Source organism: Hibiscus syriacus, unplaced genomic scaffold (assembly GCF_006381635.1).
Source record: "Hibiscus syriacus cultivar Baekdansim isolate YM2019G1 unplaced genomic scaffold, ASM638163v2 tig00002840_pilon, whole genome shotgun sequence".
Classification (NCBI taxonomy): domain Eukaryota; kingdom Viridiplantae; phylum Streptophyta; class Magnoliopsida; order Malvales; family Malvaceae; genus Hibiscus; species Hibiscus syriacus.
In genome coordinates, this window is record NW_024061947.1 from 7,164,634 (window position 1) to 7,187,926 (window position 23,293).

The 23,293-nt window shown below is 31.3% G+C and overlaps 1 protein-coding gene across 1 annotated transcript in view; it reads right to left on the reverse strand.

Annotated features, from left to right (window-relative positions):
* Positions 1–16,047, reverse strand: part of LOC120155949 — a 28,890-nt gene extending 12,843 nt beyond the window's left edge. The window contains exons 1-2 of the mRNA XM_039167401.1: positions 16,037–16,047; positions 4,017–4,024 (exon numbers count right to left, since the gene is read on the reverse strand). The gene's annotated coding sequence lies outside the window, so the exon portion shown is untranslated. The remainder of the gene's footprint in view (positions 1–4,016; positions 4,025–16,036) is intronic.
* Between the last annotated feature and the right edge of the window lie 7,246 nt (positions 16,048–23,293).

Here is a 23,293-nt window from a genome sequence, read left to right on the forward strand (position 1 = left end):
CACCCATAATGGTAAGAAAATCACTTTGACGCCACTTTATCCTAGTCAAGTGCATGAAGACCAGAACCATTTAAAGAAAAGCATAGAATCATACAAAAACGTTGAAGAAGAGATGACTAAAGTGGTGTTTGTTTTTGCAGAGGTAAAAGGTCTGCAGTCTGCGGACCACATCTGCAGGCATATGCAGCAGAAGAGGTGGACCAAAAGTCTGCAGTCTGTAAGAAGAATACTGTTTATTTTTTAACGTCTGCAGACTGCTAAAATAAACTGAAATATAAATAAACTGATTTTTTAAACTTAAAAGAGTTTTGCAATACTGAGATTTAAATAATTTTAGTTTTACAATACTGAAATTTAAATAATTCATACAACTACAATAATAATTTTTTTAGAAAAAAAAAACACCACCTTATTAATTCTATTATAAGTCTCACATAATCACATGTATTATTAGTTTTATAAGTTTTATAGAATAAAATTTATAAATGATCATTAAATTATATGATTTTTTTAAATATGCAATTATGTAATACTTTTAATTTTTTTAAATATATATTCATAATTTATTTTTATAATTATATGATATTTTTAGAAAATATTTTTTAATTTATCAAATTATTTTATGATTATTTTTTATTTAATTGTGATTATATTTTAAAATTTTAAAAACATAATTTATAATTTTTTATATTTTAAAATCTTAATTATCAAACAATGAAATCATTTTTTATTAAGCAATGTGGTTTAAATACTTACATTTTGTATAAAAATTTTAAATATAATTTAAAAATAACAAATCCAAAAAATATTATATTTAAACTTAAATCAAAATAATTAAAATAAATATAAAATTTTAATAATATATAAAATAATTTATATGATATAAAATTAAATATCTATAATATAATATTAAAAAATTAATATTTAATTTATTTAAAAATTAATATTAAAATTAAAATCAAATATAATATATAAAATTAAATATAAAACCTCTTTGAAGAGGTTAGAAGACGTCTGCAGACATAAGGTTACGTCTGCGCCGCGCAGACCACGCGCAGACGTTAGAAGAGCTTATGTCTTCTAAACAACAAACGGTCTGTGAAGCCCAATGTCTGCGTGTGGTCTGCGCGGTGCAGACATAAGAGCTTTGCAGACCTTTCACAATACAAACAAACACCACCTAAGGCATTAAACATCTATGCTGGAAGAAAAGAGATTCGAAAACACTTGTTGTCACACAAGGCTTTAATTGTACTAATGTACAAGGAGAGTTTAATTTTAACTAATCTCCAAGAAGTCTTGCCTTCTTCTGTTGTTTCTCTTTTACAAGAATTTGAAGCACTATTACTAGAAGATATACCAAAAGGACTTCCACACCCTCGAGGAATTGAACATCAAATCGATTTCATTCCCGGTGCTACCATTCCAAATAAACTAGCCTATAGAAGAAATCCAGAGGAAACAAAGGAAATTCAAAAATAGATTGGTGAGTTAATGGAAAAGGGGTACATTAGAGAAAGCTTAAGTCCATGTGTTGTTCCAGTTTTGCTTGTACCAAAGAAGGATGGATCGTGGAGAATGTGTGTAGATTGTCGAGCAATTAGTCAGATCACCATCAAATATCGACATCCTATTCCAAGGCTTGACGATATGCTGGATGAACTAAGTGTTGCCACTATCTTCTCCAAAATTGACCTTAAAAGTAGATATCATCATATTAGGATGCGAAAAGGAGATGAATGGAAAACCGCTTTCAAAACAAAGCAAGGATTGTACGAATGGTTGGTTATGCCCTTTGGATTAACCAATGCCCCTAGTACTTTCATGAGGTTAATGAACCATGTACTCTGACCCTTTATTGGTAAGTTTTTTGTGGTATAGTTCGATGATATTCTGATTTATAGCTATACTTTGGAAGATCATGTGCAACATCTAAGGTTAGTACTTGAAACTCTTCAGAAGAAGAAGCTTTATGCCAACCTTCAAAAATGCTATTTTTACACTAACAAGCTTTCTTTCTTAGGATTTATTGTAAGTTCACAGGGACTTGAAGTAGATCCAGAAAAGATTAAAGCAATACAAGATTGGCCAAAACCTACATCAATTAGCCATGTCAGAAGTTTCCATGGTCTTGCAAGCTTTTACAAGAGGTTTGTGCCCAACTTTAGTTCTATTTCCTCTCCCTTAACTAAGGTAATTAAAAAGAATTCAATCTTTATATGGGGCAAAGAACAAGAGGAAGCATTTATGGCAATCAAAGAATGTTTGACTAAGCGCCACTATTGGTACTACCTAATTTCGATAAAACTTTTGAAGTAGAATGTGATGCTTCTGGAATTAGTATAAGTGTCGTTTTGACTCAAGAAGGGCGACCGGTTACGTATTTTAGTGAAAAGTTAAGTGGTGCTTCACTAAACTACCCCACTTATGATAAAGAGATGTATTCTCTTATATGGGCATTAGAAACATGACAACACTATCTATGGCCCAAGGAGTTTGTTATTCATACTGATCACGAGACATTGAAGCATATTAAAGGTCAACACAAACTCAACAAGTGACATGCTAAGTGGGTAGAGTTTCTTGAATCCTTTCTATACGTAATTCACTACAAGAAAGGTAAAAAGAATATCGTTGCAGATGCCCTTTCACGAATGTATGTACTTCTTAACACCTTAGACTCTAAATTACTTGATTTTTTTTCCTTAAAGATTACAATGCTAATGATCATGATTTTGGAGAGAAATATAAGTCTTGTGAAAAATGTGCAGTTGAGAAGTTCTATGGACATGACGTCTATTTAAAGAAGAAAGGCTATGTATCCATCAAGGATCCTTCCGAAAAGTATTGGTACGAGAAGCACACGAAGGAGGACTTATGGGACATTTTGGCATAAGCAAGGTGTTGGAAATCTTGAAAGAACATCTCTATTGGCCTAAGATGAAAAGAGATGTTGAACGGATTTGTGAAAGGTGCATCGTTTGCAAAAAGGCTTGTAACACCCCAACCCGTACCCGACCCGAATACGAATTTGAGATGTCACATTAACTTTTTAAAACTATATTCTTACAAAATTTCAAAACATTTGAACTTATATTAAGAAAATATGATCATATATTGTTGAATTGTGTTCATTATAACCAATTTAAGAAAATATACATTTTATGAACAGTAAAATACGGTATGAACAGTAATGAACAATAACCTGCTACAGTGCTACAATACCTGCTACAGTGCATCGATGCATTGCTACAGTGCACCGATGCATAAAAACTTCGAATACAAATTGTGCATCGATGCACTGCTACAGTGATTTCGTAAAACTTACATAAAACTCGTAAAAATTTAATCGTTCATTACTTTGCATTTATTTTTTCATATATATATTTAAAACATTACAAAACTCGATCAGAGCATAACTACTTAATTTACCGACTTTGTTTACATGCCAACCTATTTTCACATAGTAAGACATATTATTTAATCTACTTCTGATCTGACCTTCCAGTGGAGTTATGTTGTTCTGCTGAGCTTATAATGGATCTCTCTGTTTTCGGTACCTACGTGTAAAACACTTACACGCTAAGTTATCGACTTAGTGAGGCATAATAATAATGACAATAAAATATGATAAAAAAATGTCATAATTAAATGCAATATCATGAAATCATATATTCAATTCATATAAATTGCATAATCATGTACCTTACCCATAATATGATTAAATTAACCATCATGAATTCATATAATAAGTTCAACAGCTCGTATAAATTTGCAACGAAGTACCACGTAGAATTTGTCCCGAAAGATCGCGTAGAAATGCACCAAAGTGCCACGTAGAATTGCACTGTAGTGTCATATAATATGTCCCTAAGGACCACATAGAAATTCCTTAAGAATCATATACATATACCAAGGATCAAGTAGGTGTCTCAAAAGACCTCATACATGTTCCAAAGAATACATATATGTCCCGAAGGACCACATAGAATTTTGTCCCGAAGGACCACGTAGACCCTCTTCTCTTGGCATGCCAACTATACCTATAGTTCTCATCTACATAACATGGACTTTCACAGTTCACATAGTTTATATCGCATAGACATATTATTTCCATACCTTTATCACATAGACATGTCATTTCCATACCTTTATCACATAGCTCATATAACTTTTCCTGCATATTCATGTTACATAATGCATATAATATGAATTCATGTCATGTATCATAATATGGAATGTGGTCATGTGTCAAAATAATGAATCTAGACTTATCACAAGTCTAGAACTAAATATACTACTATATTCAAGCTATGCATATGCACTCACCTATATCTCTTTGCCTTTTCCTCGATCGATCTTACTTATCACTTGTTCCAGAACTTGTTTTGGCTCGATATCTATATAAGTATAATTTTCAAGATAATTATAAGAATCATAAACCTTATAATTCGATACTAATAACTTGAACTAATTTAATAAGCCCAAAATTCAATTTTCCTTTAGGGGTGTACCGATGCACTATGGACGCATCGGTACACAAATTAGGTTCAAAATTTCCATGCATCGATGCACCCCTTAATGCATTGATGCACCTTCAATTTTTCCTTAGTGCATCGGTGCCCATTCTTAGTGCATCGATGCACATGTCAATAATAAATTGGTTTCACCCAAAAATTTCACAACTTTTCATTAAATTTCCTTATATAAAATTCCTTTCATACCACTAAACTCAACTACAACCATTTTAAGTAACTTTTATCATTCTAACCCTTTAGAATTTCCCATATATCATTCAAATTCTTAAAACTAAGAAACATACCAAAATTTCCATGTAATCCAAACTTATTTCTAACACTTATAACTTATTATTCACACCCATGACAAGTCAAATTCAACTTCTAAATCCATTTATACATCATTATTCAAAATTTTACTAATCCACTTCCTATCTTTAATCCTTCATAACTTACAAATCTTTGAGTTTCTATGCTCTTTTTCATCTTCATCATCTTTCCTAAAGCTTCATGAATCTAAACCATACTTTAATTTGAATGATTAACCAAAAGAAATTAAACTCACCTTGAGCTTGAAGCTTCACGTTTGGGAGAAGAAGAAGATGAAGAAGATAAGTCTAAAACTTATCTCTTTAAAGCATTTCCCACATGGGTATTATAATACCCCCAATTATTATTTTATTATTTTCCTTGTTCAAAGACCATACCCTTTTACTTCTCCTTCACTTATTAATTCATCCTACACCAACATCTTTTAATTAATTCATTTACTTTTCAATTTATCTAATTTGGTCATTGAATTTTAAAATCTTATACTTTAATCACTAAACCGATATTGAGGATGTTACAAGGCTAAGTCCAAAGTCATGCCTCATGGTCTTTATAAACTTATTCACATTCCTATAGCATCATGGGTTGATATTTCCATGGACTTCATGATGGGACTGCCAAAGATAAGAAATAGACGATATTCCATATTTTTCGTGGTTGATCGGTTTTCCGAAATGGACCATTTCATACCATGTCATAAAACCGATGATGCAACTCATGTGGCTAATCTATTCTTCAAGGAAGTTGTGAGGTTGAATGTCATACCAAGGACTATTGTTTATGATCGAGATGTCAAGTTCCTCAGTCATTTTTGGAGGACATTGAGGAGCAAACTTGGGACTAAATTGTTGTTTTCAACAACTTGTCACCCCCAAACTGATGGGAAAACGTAGGTTGTCAACAGTGTTATCAATGTTGTTAAGAGTCGTCATCAAAAAGAGCATAAAGACATTGGAAGAATGCCTCCCACATGTTGAATTTGCTTACAATCAGTCAGTTCATTCAGTAACAAAGACTTCACCAATTGAGGTAGTGTATGGATTCAATCCCTTAACTCATTTGGACCTTATTCCTCTACCTCAAGAACAGATCGTTAACAAGGATGGTAAGAACAAAGCCGAGTTCATCAAGAAGTTACATGAGCAAAGTCGGCACAACATTGAGAGAATAACAAAGCATTATGAGCAACAAGCCAATAAGGGATGCAAACAACTCCATTTGGAAGTTGGAGATTGGGTATGGGTGCATTTGCATAAGGAAAGTTTTCCAACTAAAATGAAGTCTAAGTTTTTGCTGAGAGGTGATAGTCCATTTCAGATTATTGAAAAGATCAATGACAATGCATATAAATTGGATCTTCCCGGAGAATACAATGTGAGTGCCACTTTCAATATAGCAAATCTTTCTCTATTTAAGGATGATGACTATTTGGGGACAAATCGCATAAAAGAAGGGGGATGATGTGAGTACACCAACACCATCTTCAAAGGACATATAAGTGATGCCACAAGGACCAATCACTCGATCAAGGGCTAAATTATTCAAGAAAGATCTTACATCTAAATTCATTAAAACCTTTGAATCTTTTAAAAATGCATCCTCAAGAAATAGATTATATACCATGTTTCATGTTAACATATAATATAATCTATGAACCATATATTTATATGTTTATTACTTTTAATACTTAGCTTATATTATGCTTTGTTTTGTAGGTACATAGGCGGCCACATGATAGGAGCTAACTTAAGCTAGCATTGGAGTCCAAGAGCTATGGAAACATGACTAGGACAACTCTGGAACAGTTCAAGAACATTTTGAGACAAAGTTGTCAGCTACCCTCCGAGCTCATAGTTGACTTGAGCTGGACTTTTGAGCTAGCTAGACATCTCATTTCAGCTGGAGAGTTGCACCATCATCACCACAATATAGAGTACTTCAAATATGGCCTAGATCAATTTTTGTGGAATCATGCCTTTTCACGAATAGTTGCCATTCCAAGAGGTGTCCTTTCACAATGAGCTTTTCAAAGACTCACCTACATGTCATTCATCTATGACCAACTCATCTTCAGCTCATACACATGGGAAGTAGCTCAATTGATGAAAGGTTACCATATACACAATGTGACATTTCATGACAAGTTGCTGCCCATTGGATGCTATGTTATATAGGTGCATGTTGGTGAGCTTGTTGTAGCCAAATAAAGCTTAATTTGCAAAGAGACATGAGGCAACCCTCACCACCATTCGGCCTGTAATATTCCAAAATCAGGGTGAGTGACTAAAATGGAATTTTTGTAACTTTGAAGTATAATTTTAAAAGATTATAAATGCAGGGACTTATTTGTAAATATTTTTAAGGGATTGTTGGTAATTATTAAATGAAGTAAAGGGTAAAATGGTCATTTGACAAGAAAGATTTTTATTTTCCCTTATAAGATAAGGAAACCACATGGGAATAGAGAAAAGGTTCGAGAGTTCTCTTCTCTTCTCTTCTTCCTTCTTCATACGTGAAGGCTTGAACAAAAGGCGAGTATTCTATTTAGACAATTTCTGGTTAAATTTAAGGTTGATTTATGATCATTAGATGATAACTAAGCTTAAGGAAAGCTTAAGTTATCTTAAAATCAAAAGATAAAGGAGTTAGGGAAGATTAAAGATTTGGAGTTCTTGAGTGAAATATTGAAATAGAGTTTATAATAAGAATTGAAAGTTGAATTTGACTTGTCATCAATAAGAATAATAGATTTATGAAGTTATAAAGGATTAATAACAAAGTTGAAAGTTTAGTAAGATTCTTAAATTTTAAGAATCATGATGAGATATGGAAGATAAAGATGGTTTATATGGATATAAATTGGTTTAAGTAATGGTAGTTGAGTTTAATGACATGATAGGGGCTTAAAATAAAAGAATTGAGTGAAAAGTTGATGGTTTTCGGGCTTAAAATGCAAATTCTGGGCAAGGTGTATCGATGCACATTCAATGTGTATCGATGCACTCTTTAAAGAAGAAACATCGAATGCAATTAGTGCATCGATGTATAAGGAGTGCATCAATGCACCCCCTTAAAATGAAAACATCGAAGGTGATTGGTGTATAGATGCATGGGTAGTGCATCGATGCACAAGTTAAAGAATGCATCGATGCACTGTAGAATGAATCGATGCACTTCAAAGGGGAAATAGAAATAGAAATTGACCTTTCTTTTGGTCTAAGAAATGATAGATTAGAGTATATCAATTGGATATTGATATGTATCAATGTGTGATTATGTAGATATCGATCATGAACAAGTTCCGGAATGATTATCAAGTTAAGATTCGATCGAAAGAGAGGAAATCATAAGTGGATTGGAATGTAGTGAGGCCAAGGTGAGTGCAGTTTATTTTTATAAGATTATATGGAAATTAGACTTGTGATAAGTCTATTTCCTATAGTAATAGCTCATTAAGTCTTAATCATAAGTATGTTAACAACATGAAGTGTATGTATGTTTGATTATATGAATTGATATGTTTTGTATGTGCTATGTGGTTTACGTAAAAACACTATTAAGTGTTAATGAGAGAATATAAAATAAGTTATGAAATTATAGGAATATAGAAGATAAGTCAAGTGATATATGGAAATGGAAATAGATGTCTATGAAGAGTTATAGGAGAACAAATATAAGTCATATGATAATGAAATATAAGACTATGTGAATATATGGTTATGAGATAAAATATGTAATAATAGGAAAATATGATGAAAGTGAGTTCATGAGAAGTGATAGGAACTAGGTAAACATGTGTAATAGTATATGCTTAATATAAACATGAGTTGGACAAGTACATAGTGGTATGATTCATTATGAGAATTAGTATAATAGAGCTTTTTGATTTAATGAGAGTTAAGGGAACTAAATAAGATTGAATTATAGAATGAAATGAGAATAGTATATCAATTAGGAAACTTGAATATAAAAAGGATTATACAAATATATAAGATAAGTTATATGCTAAAGATTTATGGAGCGATATGAAAAGGTTATAAGGAATATATGAAATAGAATTAAGTAAATAGATTAAATTAATATATAAATAAAATACTATTAAACGATATATGTTTAGAAATACGACATAGTTTATGTAATCTAAGGGAATACAAAGAAATGAAGCATAAGGTAGATGATATGACATAAGTTATTATATACATATATGATATATGTTATCAAGTAATATAAAAGGATTCGGAAAATTGATATAAGCTATGTGGAAGTGTTCTAGGTGTTTCTATGTGCTATATGAAGTATATATGATTATATGTGAACAATATATGATATGTAGGTTTACATGAACATCTAAGAAATGATCTAAGGTATATGATATGATCTACGTGATTCTATGCACTTTGGATATATGTTATATGACATGTGATATGAAAGTGTATATGTGGAATGATATAAGTGAAAATGCCCATGTTATATGATACAAGAGCTATAGGTATAGTTGGCATGCCAAGAGTCGAGGGTCTACGCAGTCCTTCGAGACATATAGTTATCCTTCAGGATATTTCATAGTGGTCCTTCGGGACAAATTTCATAGCCCCTAGTGAGACCCCATACGAGTTGTGGTGACAACATAGAGCACAACCTCAATAGACTCACATATCTACACTTCTCACAGATGTACATGGGCTAACAAAGAGATAACAATAAATATATATATTATATGTAAAGTATATGTTTTTATGATATAAATTGTATTATATGATATATGAGATGATGTGTATATTGCTTGATTAAATGAATCATATATGGCTTAAAAGAATGAATATATGAGTATATGATTATGAGACATAAATGATAAGAACATGGATAGTGGAATAAGTTTAGTAATGGAAATAGTGTGAGATACGTATATGTGTATATTACATTGTATGTAATGTTAAATTGTTTTGGTATGACATCATGAGATGATATGTTCCTACATGTTTAAATAATTAGAGTTCTTTTATAAATGTAATGCCTCACTAAGTCATAGACTTAGCGTGTGATTGTTTCACACGTAGGTTACAGAAGTGAGAAGAGTAAAAAGCAATGTGGAGCAAGACAGGTCAGTTCTTCTTACCGAAGGTCAGATCAGAAGAAATGTGAATAATATGGATTTTAATATATAAAGTTCTAGTTGGCATGTATTCAAAATAACATATTGTATAAGCTCTGAATAGTTCTGAAAATGTTTTGAATAAGTTATATGTTATAAAAATTTTAAATTACTTACTATTTTATACAAGTAAATATTTTGAAAAGTCAATGTGACACCTCAGACTCGGATCCAGGTCGGATACGGGTTGGGGTGTTACATTTAATGGTATCAAAGCTAAGGTTTAGCCGATTCTAGGCTTAAACCGAAGTTAAATGAGGTTTAAGGAATATGTTATCTTGCTAATAGAATAAGATTTGTATGATATAGTAGGAATTGATTATAGAAATTGTCAAAGTAAAGTAAATCGATAGCTGACAAATCTGATGGTGATAGCAATTCACCTGCCCTGGCCAGGTAGGATGAAGAGCGGAAACCTCAGAAAATGTCTTATAAGATTAAAGATTGATTTCAGAAAGTTGAAATCATATTAGAATAGTGATAGAAGATTTTTATTGTTTTAAATTGGAAAAGCGATATGAATTAGTTTTGTTAGTATGTGGATAAGATATAATATGGTGAACAAGTGTCACCATAAGAACGTTAAAAAGATCAAATGATGTGGTTAGTACTTATAGAAGAGCTCAAGAATAAGTGTATCAGTGACAAGCGTATAAGATATAGAAAGCCAGAGTTTATGAGTTGAAACAAAGAATAGTGTTGTACATAAGCAAAAGTGTGGATATGATAAGAGATTGCATTTTATAAGGAAAAAAGTTAGCGTTGGCTAACAAGAATATTTGATGGGAATATACTGGAAGTATAAGATTATAAGATATTGTCAAGATATGATAACCAAATATGAAATGGATCTGGATACAATTGTATATTTGGATCATGGTAATGTGGTATAGTAAAGGAAATAAGGATTTGTATATTTGAGTAAAGCTGAGGATTAATAAGAAGAGTTTGAGAATATGTATATCGATGATCAGTTTATAAGACAAATGAAGTCATAATGTTGAGTTTGAACACCGGAATTTACAGGATGTGTGAAAATAGAGGTGAAATTGATAAGTTAAGTAAACTAATTTTGAGATAATTTCGATTGGAAATGATGTATATGATTGGCAGAATAGGGCTTGTGCCCTAGATTGAACAAATGTTATTAACTAACTATCAGAGTAAAAGTGATAGAGTTATGAGATTGGAGGAAAAGATAAAGTTGAGTTAATCAATTATGATGTGAATCTGAAAATAAGTGTATATTCTGATCAGATAGCTTTGATGTAGAAAAGGAGATAAGTATTTGCATGAAACCTTAAGGAAGAAAAATACAAGTATAAGAAATGATAAAGAATGAAGCTCTGTATAAGAAATGGGTTATCAAAGTTATGAAGATGCAATGAATATTGGTACATAGAGATGAGTATAGGTGATAAGACAAGAGTATGTGAACATGAAAGGAAAGATATGATTTGTGTATAAGGAATAAATAAAGGAATAATGGAATAAAGAAATGAAAGGGATTGAATTAAAGGATCAGATACGATAAAAGTTATATGGAAGTGTAGATGATAATTTTGATATAGAAGTAAGAAAAGTGTGCAAGGTGATGTGAAAAGATTCTTTAAAGTGTATGTTGAATCATATTTAAAGAAGATTTAAGGTCGTGTTCTTGGTAAAATGATGATGGAAAAAGATTTTAGTTATGGTTATAAGGTAATTAGAGATGGATGTTACTGTGTACGTGATGAGTGACATTATATGGAATTTTAGAAAAGTCATAGGAAAATGCAGCATCGAAGGAGAGAAAAGACATGAGTGGATTGAGGTTACTGGTTACTGTGTATATAATAAGTGACAGTAAGTAAATGTATAAAGGAAAAAGGAAGTTGAAGAACTAAACGAAGGAAAGGTTAAGTATAGGAGGCAACATGAGAACATTAGAAGGTATGTTCTTATTGGTATGGGCAATGAAAATTCGAGGACAAATTTTCTTAAAAGGATGGGAGATTTGTAATATCCCAAAATCAGGGTGAGTGACTAAAATAAAATTTTTGTAACTTTGAAGTATGATTTCAAAAGATTGTAAATGTAGGGACTTATTTGTAAATATTTTTGAGGGATTGTTGGTAATTATTAAATGAAGTAAAGGGTAAAATAGTTAATTGACAAGGAAGATTTTTATTTTCCCTTATAAGATAAGGAAACCACGTGGGAAGAGAAAAAAGGTTCCAGAGTTCTCTTCTCTTCTCTTCTTTCTTCTTCCTTCTTCATACGTGAAGGCTTGAATAAAAGGTGAGTCTTCTATTTAGATAATTTCTGGTTAAATTTAAGGTTGGGTTATGATCATTAGATGATAACTAAGCTTAAGGAAAGCTTAAGTTATCTTAAAATCAAAAGATAAAGGAGTTAGGGAAGATTAAAGATTTGGAGTTCTTGAGTGAAATATTGAAATAGAGTTTATAATAAGAATTGAAAGTTGAATTTGACTTGCATCAATAAGAATAAGAGATTTATGAAGTTAGAAAGGATTAATAACAAAGTTGAAAGTTTAGTAAGATTCTTAAATTTTAAGAATCATGATGAGATATGGAAGATAAAGATGGTTTATATGGATATAAGTTGGTTTAAGTAATGGTAGTTGAGTTTAATGACATGATAGAGACTTAAAATAGAAGAATTGAGTGAAAAGTTGATGGTTTTCGGGCTTAAAATGCAAATTCTGGGCAAGGTGTATCGATGCACTCTTTAAAGAAGAAACATCGAATGTAATTAGTGCATCGATGCATAAGGAGTGCATCGATGTACCCTCTTAAAATGAAAACATCGAAGGTGATTGGTGTATCGATGCATGGGTAATGCATCGATGCACATGTTAAAGAATGCATCGATGCACTGTAGAATGTATCGATGCACTTCAAAGGGGAAATAGAAATAGACCTTTCTTTTGGTTTAAGAAATGATAGATTAGAGTATATCAATTGGATATTGATATGTATCAATGTGTGATTATATAGATATCAAACATGAACAAGTTCCAGAATGATTATCAAGTTAAGATTCGATCGAAATAGAGGAAATCATAAGTGGATTGGAACGTGGTGAGGCCAAGGTGAGTGCATTTTATTTTTATAAGATTATATGGAAATTGGACTTGTGATAAGTCTATTTCCTATAGTAATAGCTCATTAAGTCTTGATCATAAGTATGTTAACAACATGAAGTGTATGTATGTTTGATTATATGAATTGATATGTTTTGTATGTGCTATGTGGTTTACATAAAAACACTATTTAAGTGTTAATGAGAGAATATAAAGTAAGTTATGAAATTATAGGAATATAGAAGATAAGTCAAGTGATATATGGAAATGGAAATAGATGTCTATGAAGAGTTATAGGAGAACAAATATAAGTCATATGATAATGAAATATAAGACTATGTGAATATATAGTTATGAGAGAAAATATGTAATAATAGGAAAATATGATGAAAGTGAGTTCATGAGAAGTGATAGGAACTAGGTAAACATGTGTAACATTATATGCTTAATAGAAACATGAGTTGGACAAGTACATAGTGGTATGATCCATTATGAGAATTAGTAAAATAGAGCTTTTTGATTTAATGAGAGTTAAGGGAACTAAATAAGATTGAATTATAGAATGAAATGGGAATTGTATATCAATTAGGAAATTGAATATAAAAAGGATTATACGAATATATAAGATAAGTTATATGCTAAAGATTTATGGAGCGATATGAAAAGGTTATAAGGAATATATGATATTGAATTAAGTAAATAGATTAAATTAATATATAAATAAAATACTATTAAATGATATATGTTTAGAAATACGACATAGTTTATGTAATCAAAGGGAATACAAAGAAATGAAGCATAAGGTAGATGATATGACATAAGTTATTATATACATATATGATATATGTTATCAAGTAATATGAAAGGATTCAGAAAATTGATATAAGCTATGTGGAAGTGTTCTAGGTGTTTCTATGTGCTATATGAAGTATATATGATTATATGTGAACAAGATATGATATGTAGGTTTACATGAACATCTAAGAAATGATCTAAGGTATATGATACGATCTACGTGATTCTATGCACTTTGGATATATGTAATATGACATGTGATATGAAAGTGTATATGTGGAATGATATAAGTGAAAATGCCCATGTTATATGATACGAGAGCTATATGTATAGTTGGCATGCCAAGAGTCGAGGGTCTACGCGATCCTTCGGGACAAACAGTGATCCTTCGGGATATTTCATAGTGGTCATTCAGGACAAATTTTATAGCCCCTAGTGGGACCCCATACGAGTTGTGGTGACAGTATAGTGCACAACCTCAATAGACTCACATATCTACAGTTCTCACAGATGTACATGGGCTAACAAAGAGATAACAATAAATATATATATTACATGTAAAGTATATGCTTTTGTGATATAAATTGTATTATATGATATATGAGATTATGTGTATATTGCTTGATTAATCGAATCATATGTGGCTTAAAAGAATGAATATATGAGTGTATGATTATGAGACATAAATGATAAGAATATGGACAGTGGAATAAGTTTAGTAATGGAAATAGTGTGAGATATGTATATGTGTATATTACATCGTATGTAATGTTAAATTGTTTTGGTATGACATCATGAGATGATGTGTTCCTACATGTTTAAATAATTAGAGTTCTTTTATAAATGTAATGCCTTACTAAGTCATAGACTTAGCGTGTGATTGTTTCGCACGTAGGTTACAGAAGTGAGAAGAGTAAAAAGCAATGTGGAGCAAGACATATCAGTTCTTCTTACCGAATGTCAGATCAGAAGAAAGGTGAATAATATGGATTTTAATATATAAAGTTCTAGTTGGCATGTATTCAAAATAATATATTGTATAAGCTCTAAATAATTCTGTAAATGTTTTGAATAAGTTATATGTTATAAAAAATTTAAATTACTCACTATTTTATACAAGCACTACAGGAAAAATGGTTTTTAGCGACAGATGTAGCGGCGTTTTTACAACAAACGCTGGTTATTGTTTACATATAACGACGTTTTAGAACAAACGCCGTAAAATACTATACTTTAGTGGCGTTTATATACAAACGCCGCTAAAGAATCGTACTATAGTGGCATTTTTTATATAAATGCCGCTATTAACTCGTACTTTAGTGGCGTTTTTACACAAATGCCGCTATAGACTCGTACTTTAATGGCGATTTTATACAAACGCCGCTATAGACTAGTATTGTTGTGGCGTTTTAATACAAAACGCCGCTATAAACTCGTACTTTAGTGGCGTTTTTACACAAACGCCGCTATAGACACATACTTTTGTGGCGTTTTAATACCAAACGCCGCTATAGACTCATACTTTAGTGGTGTTTTTATACAAACGCCGCTATAGACGCGTACTTTAGTGGCTTTTAATACCAAACGCTGCAATTGTCATATAACCTAGTGGCGTTTACGTAAAAAAAGCTTCTCCTGAACACTACTTGAACATATCGAAACAAAACCCTAATTCCATATATTTAGTCTGGGCATCGAAATACGTCTCCCTTCTCTTTTATCTCTTTGCATCCACTCTCACCCTTTGATCCTTCGACCTCCATTGTTCGATCCATCTTCCCCTTATATTCAACCCATGTATCTTCATTCTTTTCATTCCCCTATTTCATTTAAGCCTTTTCGTTCTGTCTTTTTCAATTTTTTTATTTCAGTAATTCCTTTTAGGATTTTTTTGTGTGATTGATCATGTCGAAGGATTCTTCTTTGTGTATGTTTACAATTTCTATCGAATCTACATTGTTTCGTCGAAAGAATCGTGTTTTTCTCTGCTCTTAGGGTTGTTTTGGTGATTTCTCGATTGAATTGGATTCTTCAAATGCTTGTTCTTGGATTAAGGGAATTAGATTCGGTTGAAATGTGTTGTCTGGATGTATGTGTTATTATTCAGGGAAATAGAATACAATATTTTTTTTATCTTCTCTTTTAACCTGAAACTCAGGCTTTTCAGAAATATTTTTCAAAAAGTGGAGGCGTCGGTTATAGTCTCTTTTCTGTTTTCATATATAGATATAATCCTTGAAATTATAAGTTATTTTTGAATCTCTCTTTCCAAGGTATTTTCTTTTCATAATTTCTGCAAGCTTGGGGTTTATTTTGTTTACTAAATGTGAAAGTTCTGCGTATTTTTAAAGGTTTGGAAAATCAAATGGGAGTGAAGGTAGAATACTGATGTCACTGTTCTGGATTGTGATTCGTCGACTAGCTGAAATCGAAGAAATAATGGTATTTTTCTTTTATTATTATGATTAATTTTGATTTGATAATTAGGGATAATTTGATTGTTTACTTTGTTTAAGAATTTGAAGTTGTAATTTGTAGCTCAAAAGTCAATTTGAAGCTATACATGTCAATATGCAAAGATTTTCTGTATTGGATTTGGTAAATTTGGTTGCGGCAAAGAATTGATTTTTCTGTGATTGAAATATAGAAAACACGGGGTGTTAGTCTACTCTTTATCTATGAATTATTTCTAGTTTGAGTAGAATATAGTATGTTACCTTCAACATACCAACACAACTATACTGATCATTGAATCAATGCCTAGGAAATAAGTAAGAATAAACAGAAGCAAAAATCAATAGAGACAGTATCATATAGTATATTTTTTCTACAAAACACATAAACAAAAGGGTTTGAATAACTAGAAATTACCGGTTTGACATGAGCGACTGGTGGAGGATTTGTAGTCCTTAGTTTCTCAACAGATTGATAATTACCTTTCTAACATTCTTCGTTCATAATCATTAACTTCTCTGCCACCTGTAACAAGTCATGTAAATAGTTTTTTTTCTAGTTTGAGTGGATTTTAACTTAACCCTTGTGAAATAATAATTTTTTTTACTTTTCTCCCCTTTCTGGATTTAAGAATTAATCTTTTATAGGAAGATTGCTATGTCATGTGTATGGCTGAAATTCTGATGTTTGCCACTAAGAATTGTCGATGCAAAAGGTTGATAAATTGATGGCAAAAGACTAAGTGGAGATGACCTCCTTAGTTGGAAATCCTTTTGTGTTATAGCTTGAAACCCTCAGCTTTGGTAAGTATGTAGAATGACAAATGGGAATTTGAAAATCAACTAGAGTTGAATATGCTAAGATTTAAAAGGAAATTTGTAACCAGAGCCTGTGGGTTTTGTGCTGGAATCTTGCAGGAGTTTACATTTGATTTGGATATGCTAATTCAAAAGGAAATTTATAGTCATTGTCTATGGGTTTTGTGCTGGAGTCTTGCAGAAGTTAACATTTCTAAGTATTAGGGAGCTCTATGGTTTCGTACTAGGCATAAAGTTACACATATCGCTTTTTTGGTGTACTGGTAGGGGGAAGTTTGAAATTTGAGGTTATTGGCTTATAACTATGATAACAATTCAAACTGATTCTTAACTCAGTTTGTGTAACACAATTTGCAGGTCAAGGATTTGACGGGAAAACTTCAAGAGATGACAAATTTTTGTATTGGTAAGCATGACATAAAGATTTTGTTAGTTGAGTATTTATCATCTCTTTTAAAAAATTTATTGATAATCTATTTATATCATTTATGATATTGATCTCTAAAAGCCTCCCATTATAATGTCGGGAGTTCTCACATGTTTTCTTATTCGCAGAAATTAACACTGACTCCTTGCTAAAAAATGAGTTGGCAACTCTAGATGAGGCTTTGAGAACTGTCAATAATGTTGTTATACTTGCTATAAATGCCATATCAGTTGTCATAAGTGTCAACATTTCTTTAGGCTTGTTGGGTTGGCTCTGAAATTTATGACATGCTTATATCATTTGTAAGCTCTGGGAATTCTCCAGGAGATACAAAGAAAACTCATTGATGTAGTTCATGCTAATATTAAGGTGCTTGGAGTTTCAGAAGTTATAAATGTTAGTTGACATGACATTGCATTTTGTACTAGTTACTACCCATGAGTTTATTATTACTCAACCCTTTATATGTTGTTCTTAAACTACCTTTTTTCATTATCCTTTGGATCTGCTACTAACACTTTTTTTCTTGACATCGGTTGAAATTTGAGGGACTTAAACTTGCATGCTTTATTGATCCAAAATTATAAGATTTCATTTCTTTTCTAAGAGTGCAAACTTTCTCAGATTATTGGGAAGTACAAAGATGCAATTTAGATTTGGAGCTGCTTACAGCATCATAACTTCAATTTCGCAAGCTATGCATGACTGCCCTTTTATTGGTGCAGGGGTAAAGGTATCATTAAGAAAATTTTAAAGCAGATGTTACATAAGTTTCATTTTTGGACGTAGGACCTCGATGGCATATTTATATGTGTTTTTGCAAGTTCTAATGTTATCAGCGATGACGATTTGCAAGCCTTTTAGCGTACATTCCGTCAAACTACAGAGTACACAAAGGACATTATTATATTTGTATTTCATGATCCTAAGCTGGAGCCCAACCTTCTAGTCACAACAGTTGTTATCTTGGGGTAAGAATTCTAACTTCTAAAAGTAAGATGGAAACCAGTACATTATTAAAAAAAAAAATTTATGATGACATTTTTTACATTCTTATGTAGAATATATTTTAGTTTTCATGGTTTCTGACTTCTTATTTTTTATGTTTGTTGCAACATCTTTTTTCAGTTCTCAATCACTCACATGTAGGTTATGAATGCAAGTTATGCTGGTTGTTTCATTCTCTTCTTAGTCTCATCTAAATTATTGTAATTGCAGTAATCTTGAAGAACAAACTTCAACAAAAAGGGTTCTTCAATAGACTGGCACATCGTTTCCTATTTGTTTTTAATCTATTGAGGAGAGATCCTTCACTGTCAAATGATACATTCAAAGAAGATGTCAAGACGATGAATAGGACAAATTCCAATGAAATAGGAAACAAAGTAGCTTTAGAAGGCATATTTGGAGGTTTTGATGATGACGCTAGTGAAATTGAGGATGTATCGAACAACAATCCATGTATATCTACACTTTGAGGTTCAATTGTAACTTATTTGTACTTTAATGTCTTTTAAGGTTCTCTTTCCATTAAAAAAACTTTAATTTATTTTATTGTTAAGTATTTTTCTTTATGTTTTTTGTCTTAATTAAAATATATGGTTGTTGTTAATTAGATACAGCTAGATATATATTTAGGTGAAGTATATCAGAAATGAAATATGAAAAATCAATTAATATTAGCTAAAGAAAGGTAATTAACGGCGTTTGTATCCATAAACACCGCTATAGTTATGACCTTTTGCGGCGTTTGTGTTCAAAAACACCGCTATAGATCTGACATTTTGCGGCGTTTTTTCTAAAAACACCGCTATAGATCATGACTTTTTGTAGTGTTTTTTCTAGAAATGCCGTAATATATCTTGACCTATTGCGGCATTTTTTGTTCTCAAACGCCGCTAACTTTAGCGGCGCTGGTATTGGCGGCGCTTCTTGCGGCGTTTTTGCTATCGCCGCAAGTACTTTTAGCGGCACTTAAAAACGCCGCTATAGGACTAAAAAATGCCACTAAAACTCTGTTTTGCTGTAGTGAAGTAAATGTTTTGAAAAGTCAATGCGACACATCGGACTCGGATCCGAGTCGGATACGGGTTGGGGGTATTATACGGCCACACCCTTAGCACACGCCTAGCACATGCCCAAGGCTTGGCGCCAAAGTGAAGGGATGTATATCTATTCGACCAAGGGAGATGAGTCTTCAAATTCAAACCGAATGGTCATGCTCCTACATGAAGGGTTAGCCGAACCAACACCAAGGCCAAGGGACATCTTCATTCATCCATACATCATGCATTTTCATTTAAAGTTATGTATCTAACCGAATAGGCATGTAATTATTCGAACAGCCCTTCCAAATCATATAAATAGGAAGGCTTATTCATTTGTAAACTCAACCCTTTTGATTAATATAAACTCTTTGTGAGATTTTCTCTCTTGCAAGTTCTTTAAGAACTTTATCGATTAAGCAAACTTTCTAAGTTTGTGGCGTCAATCCTTTCCCTTTATACTTTGAGTTCCTAGTTTTCATAACTAGGGGGTTCAAGTCCTATCCTACCATCCCATATTTAAGTTTATAAAGAACGGGGTTAAACTCTCTATAATTTTTCTTTCTCTTTAACTTATTTAAGATACTACCTTCATCCTTCCATATTCCATCACCTGCATGCCTACACCATCTCTATTTCCATTACCATTTCAACGCCATTGAAACATCCATCATTATTCATCAAGGTCAACGTCCATCATCATCATTGGATGCCAAATCAACTTCCATTTGAAGGATCTTTCTACATCACTTCCGTAGCCTACCTTTGATAACAACTCTATCCATTTTTTTTCTTATCATTTCATTTCTTTCTTAATTTCTTATTCCATTTTAATTATTTCTTTCATTTATTTGTGCAGATTACTTATTAATTCAAGTGTAACATTTGGTGTCTCTCTTAGATCGGGAAACAACAAGTCTACCATCATTAAAGAAGCTTGGATAGCCTTATATCAGTTTACAAGCCTAATTAGGGTTCATTTAATTGTTACCCAAACATTTGATTCAAGGTCACTACGTTGGTACGAACTAATTGACTTCAGCAGTTAAGGGGCTTGTTATTCTTTTTGGAGGTCACGAGTTCAAGTATCAACAAGGATACAAGTGTCCATTGCTAATTAGTAGAGAGTATTTAAATAGATACTGACATACTACCTTATATTTACCAAATATGAGTCAAAGATGTCACATAGTTTTACATATATTATAAGGTTGAAATCCAATAAAATTTTGAACTTTTAAAATTTATCCAATTTAATCCTTTCAATAAATAATGTAATCACGTAAAATCATATTATATTATTTAAGCCTCTATATCAATATCATTTTTAGACAATAACTAGATAGTTTTATAGTGTTCTATATCATATGATAAACTGCCTAATTATTGTCTAATTTAAAATATTTATTTACTCTGTCAAAATATAATTTTTATTTAAAACACAAAACTTAAATTCATATTTATATCCATAATAGCATATCTTAGATTTTTCTTATTCGTATATATGCCATCTAGAAAATTTAAAATAGTAGGATGTCATTATTGATACCTGAAACTTTTTCTTTATTGATTGATACCCACTCAGCTCCTTACTTCACTTGCTCTTCTTTACCTACGCGTGAAAATCATCGCATGCTAAGTATACACTTAGTGAGGCATTATAAACAGTTTAGCAACATCTAAACAACATATTCACTTATATAAAATTTAATAATATCATAACAATTTAAAACATGAACTTAAATTCCAATAAAATCACTAAATATCCAAATTGATTTATCCAAGTCATTTTTCCTCATCAAGAATCTGAAAATCATAATCTCATGATTTTATCAAAACCATGATAAACAATATCATACATAATAGTAATATCAAAGCCATGATAAACAATATCATACATAATAGGCATATCATATTCTTTTTCATTCATATACAATATCTGATTTTCATCTTTCACTTTCATATGCACGTTCACATTTCATTTTCATAATCCGTACTTTCATATTTCAAAACTCATTCTGAGATTCAGAACTTGTTTCAGACTCAAAACTTATTTCAGATTCATAACTTAATTTCATATTATAGCTTATTTTCAAGTTCATGGCCCAATGCATATTTATGAGAATACAAGGTACATAAGTCATACATAATGTGCTCACTAGGCACTTCACAATGCTAATCATCATCATAAGATGCACTCCAAGTGCAAAACATATCATATGCACTAGCGGTGTCATACGTAATGTATGTACCAAAACTTGACTTAATTTGAACTTTACTCACTTCCTAGCATGCCAAGTGTACCTACGACACTTAATGCAACATACAATGAGCTTTTCTATTAATTATTATATGTTATTGAATATCAAAGATATCAATATATCGACATAAATGACTTTTCATATCATAACATAATGGGAAGTTCATACCCTAAACATTTCATTTCCGTATAACATTAATATATCATAATCATCCTCAATTAGCTTTCTTGAACATAAACACATCATTTTCGTCATGAAACAGATAATCTTAACTATCATGTCAAATGTAATGAAGTTGAAACATTTCAACATTTATAATAGCTTATAACATAGGAGTAACATGAAAACATAATTTATGACAAGTTTCATATGTTGGCAATTTGTACTACCTTTAAAGAAATATTATTTTGTACTAATCTATACACTTAAAAATTATTATGTTTATACCAATGAAAACTATAATCGAATATGAATATGACCATATAATTCATTCCTTCTAGTTCATCTTGTACAATTTATAGTGAATTTTCAATGTTGACTTACAGAAGTTGTTTTGAGCAGAATATATTGCCCTGTTTTCTGACCTATCATTGATTAAAAATTCATATCTTTTTATATACTTCTTGAAATCAGTATCTGTTTGTTCTAATCAAAACTAGACCGATATACAAATCCAATGGAATAAAAATCATCCCCTAATAATTTCTATATAATTTATGGTTATTTTCTAAACTTACTGTTCAGAACACAAATCTGTGCAGATTTCACTAACTTATATTTTCATCTTATTCACTAATTGTAGTAGGATACCAAATGAACATATATGCATGAATCACAAAATTTCATAACATTTATGAGTCAATTCTTATCTATCAACTCTGTCATTGGCTCATCGCAAGCCAATGTTTGCACGATATCATAAATATGAATTAAATATGCACTCATCTGGAGTCCTTAGCTTGCAACTTTCCTTAGAAATTCATATTTCATCCTTAAGCTCTCCTTAGCTTTAACATTGTTTGGTCTTGGTTTCAAGCACACAATCTAAATGAGCTCATGTACAAAGCATGTACATTTGAAACCACATGTTAGAATCTCACTAACATAGGCACACAATAGAAAATAAATTCCTAAAAATCTTTCGATGTTCATTCGATATTAATTCTATGTCATAACATAAATATTGACTTTAACACTTCAAGTTAACCATTCAAGTCTCTTTTTATCCAAATTCATTCAAACTTCACAAAACCTTTTTCAACTTTCCATTTTAACTACTAATTATGAATTCTTTTAGAATTCATCTCAACTTTTTCATTTTATTCTAAATAGTCCATTGCCTTTTTACTTCAATTCAAGTCTCTAACAACTTAATTAAATTTCAACAATCTAATTTCCATCCCAAT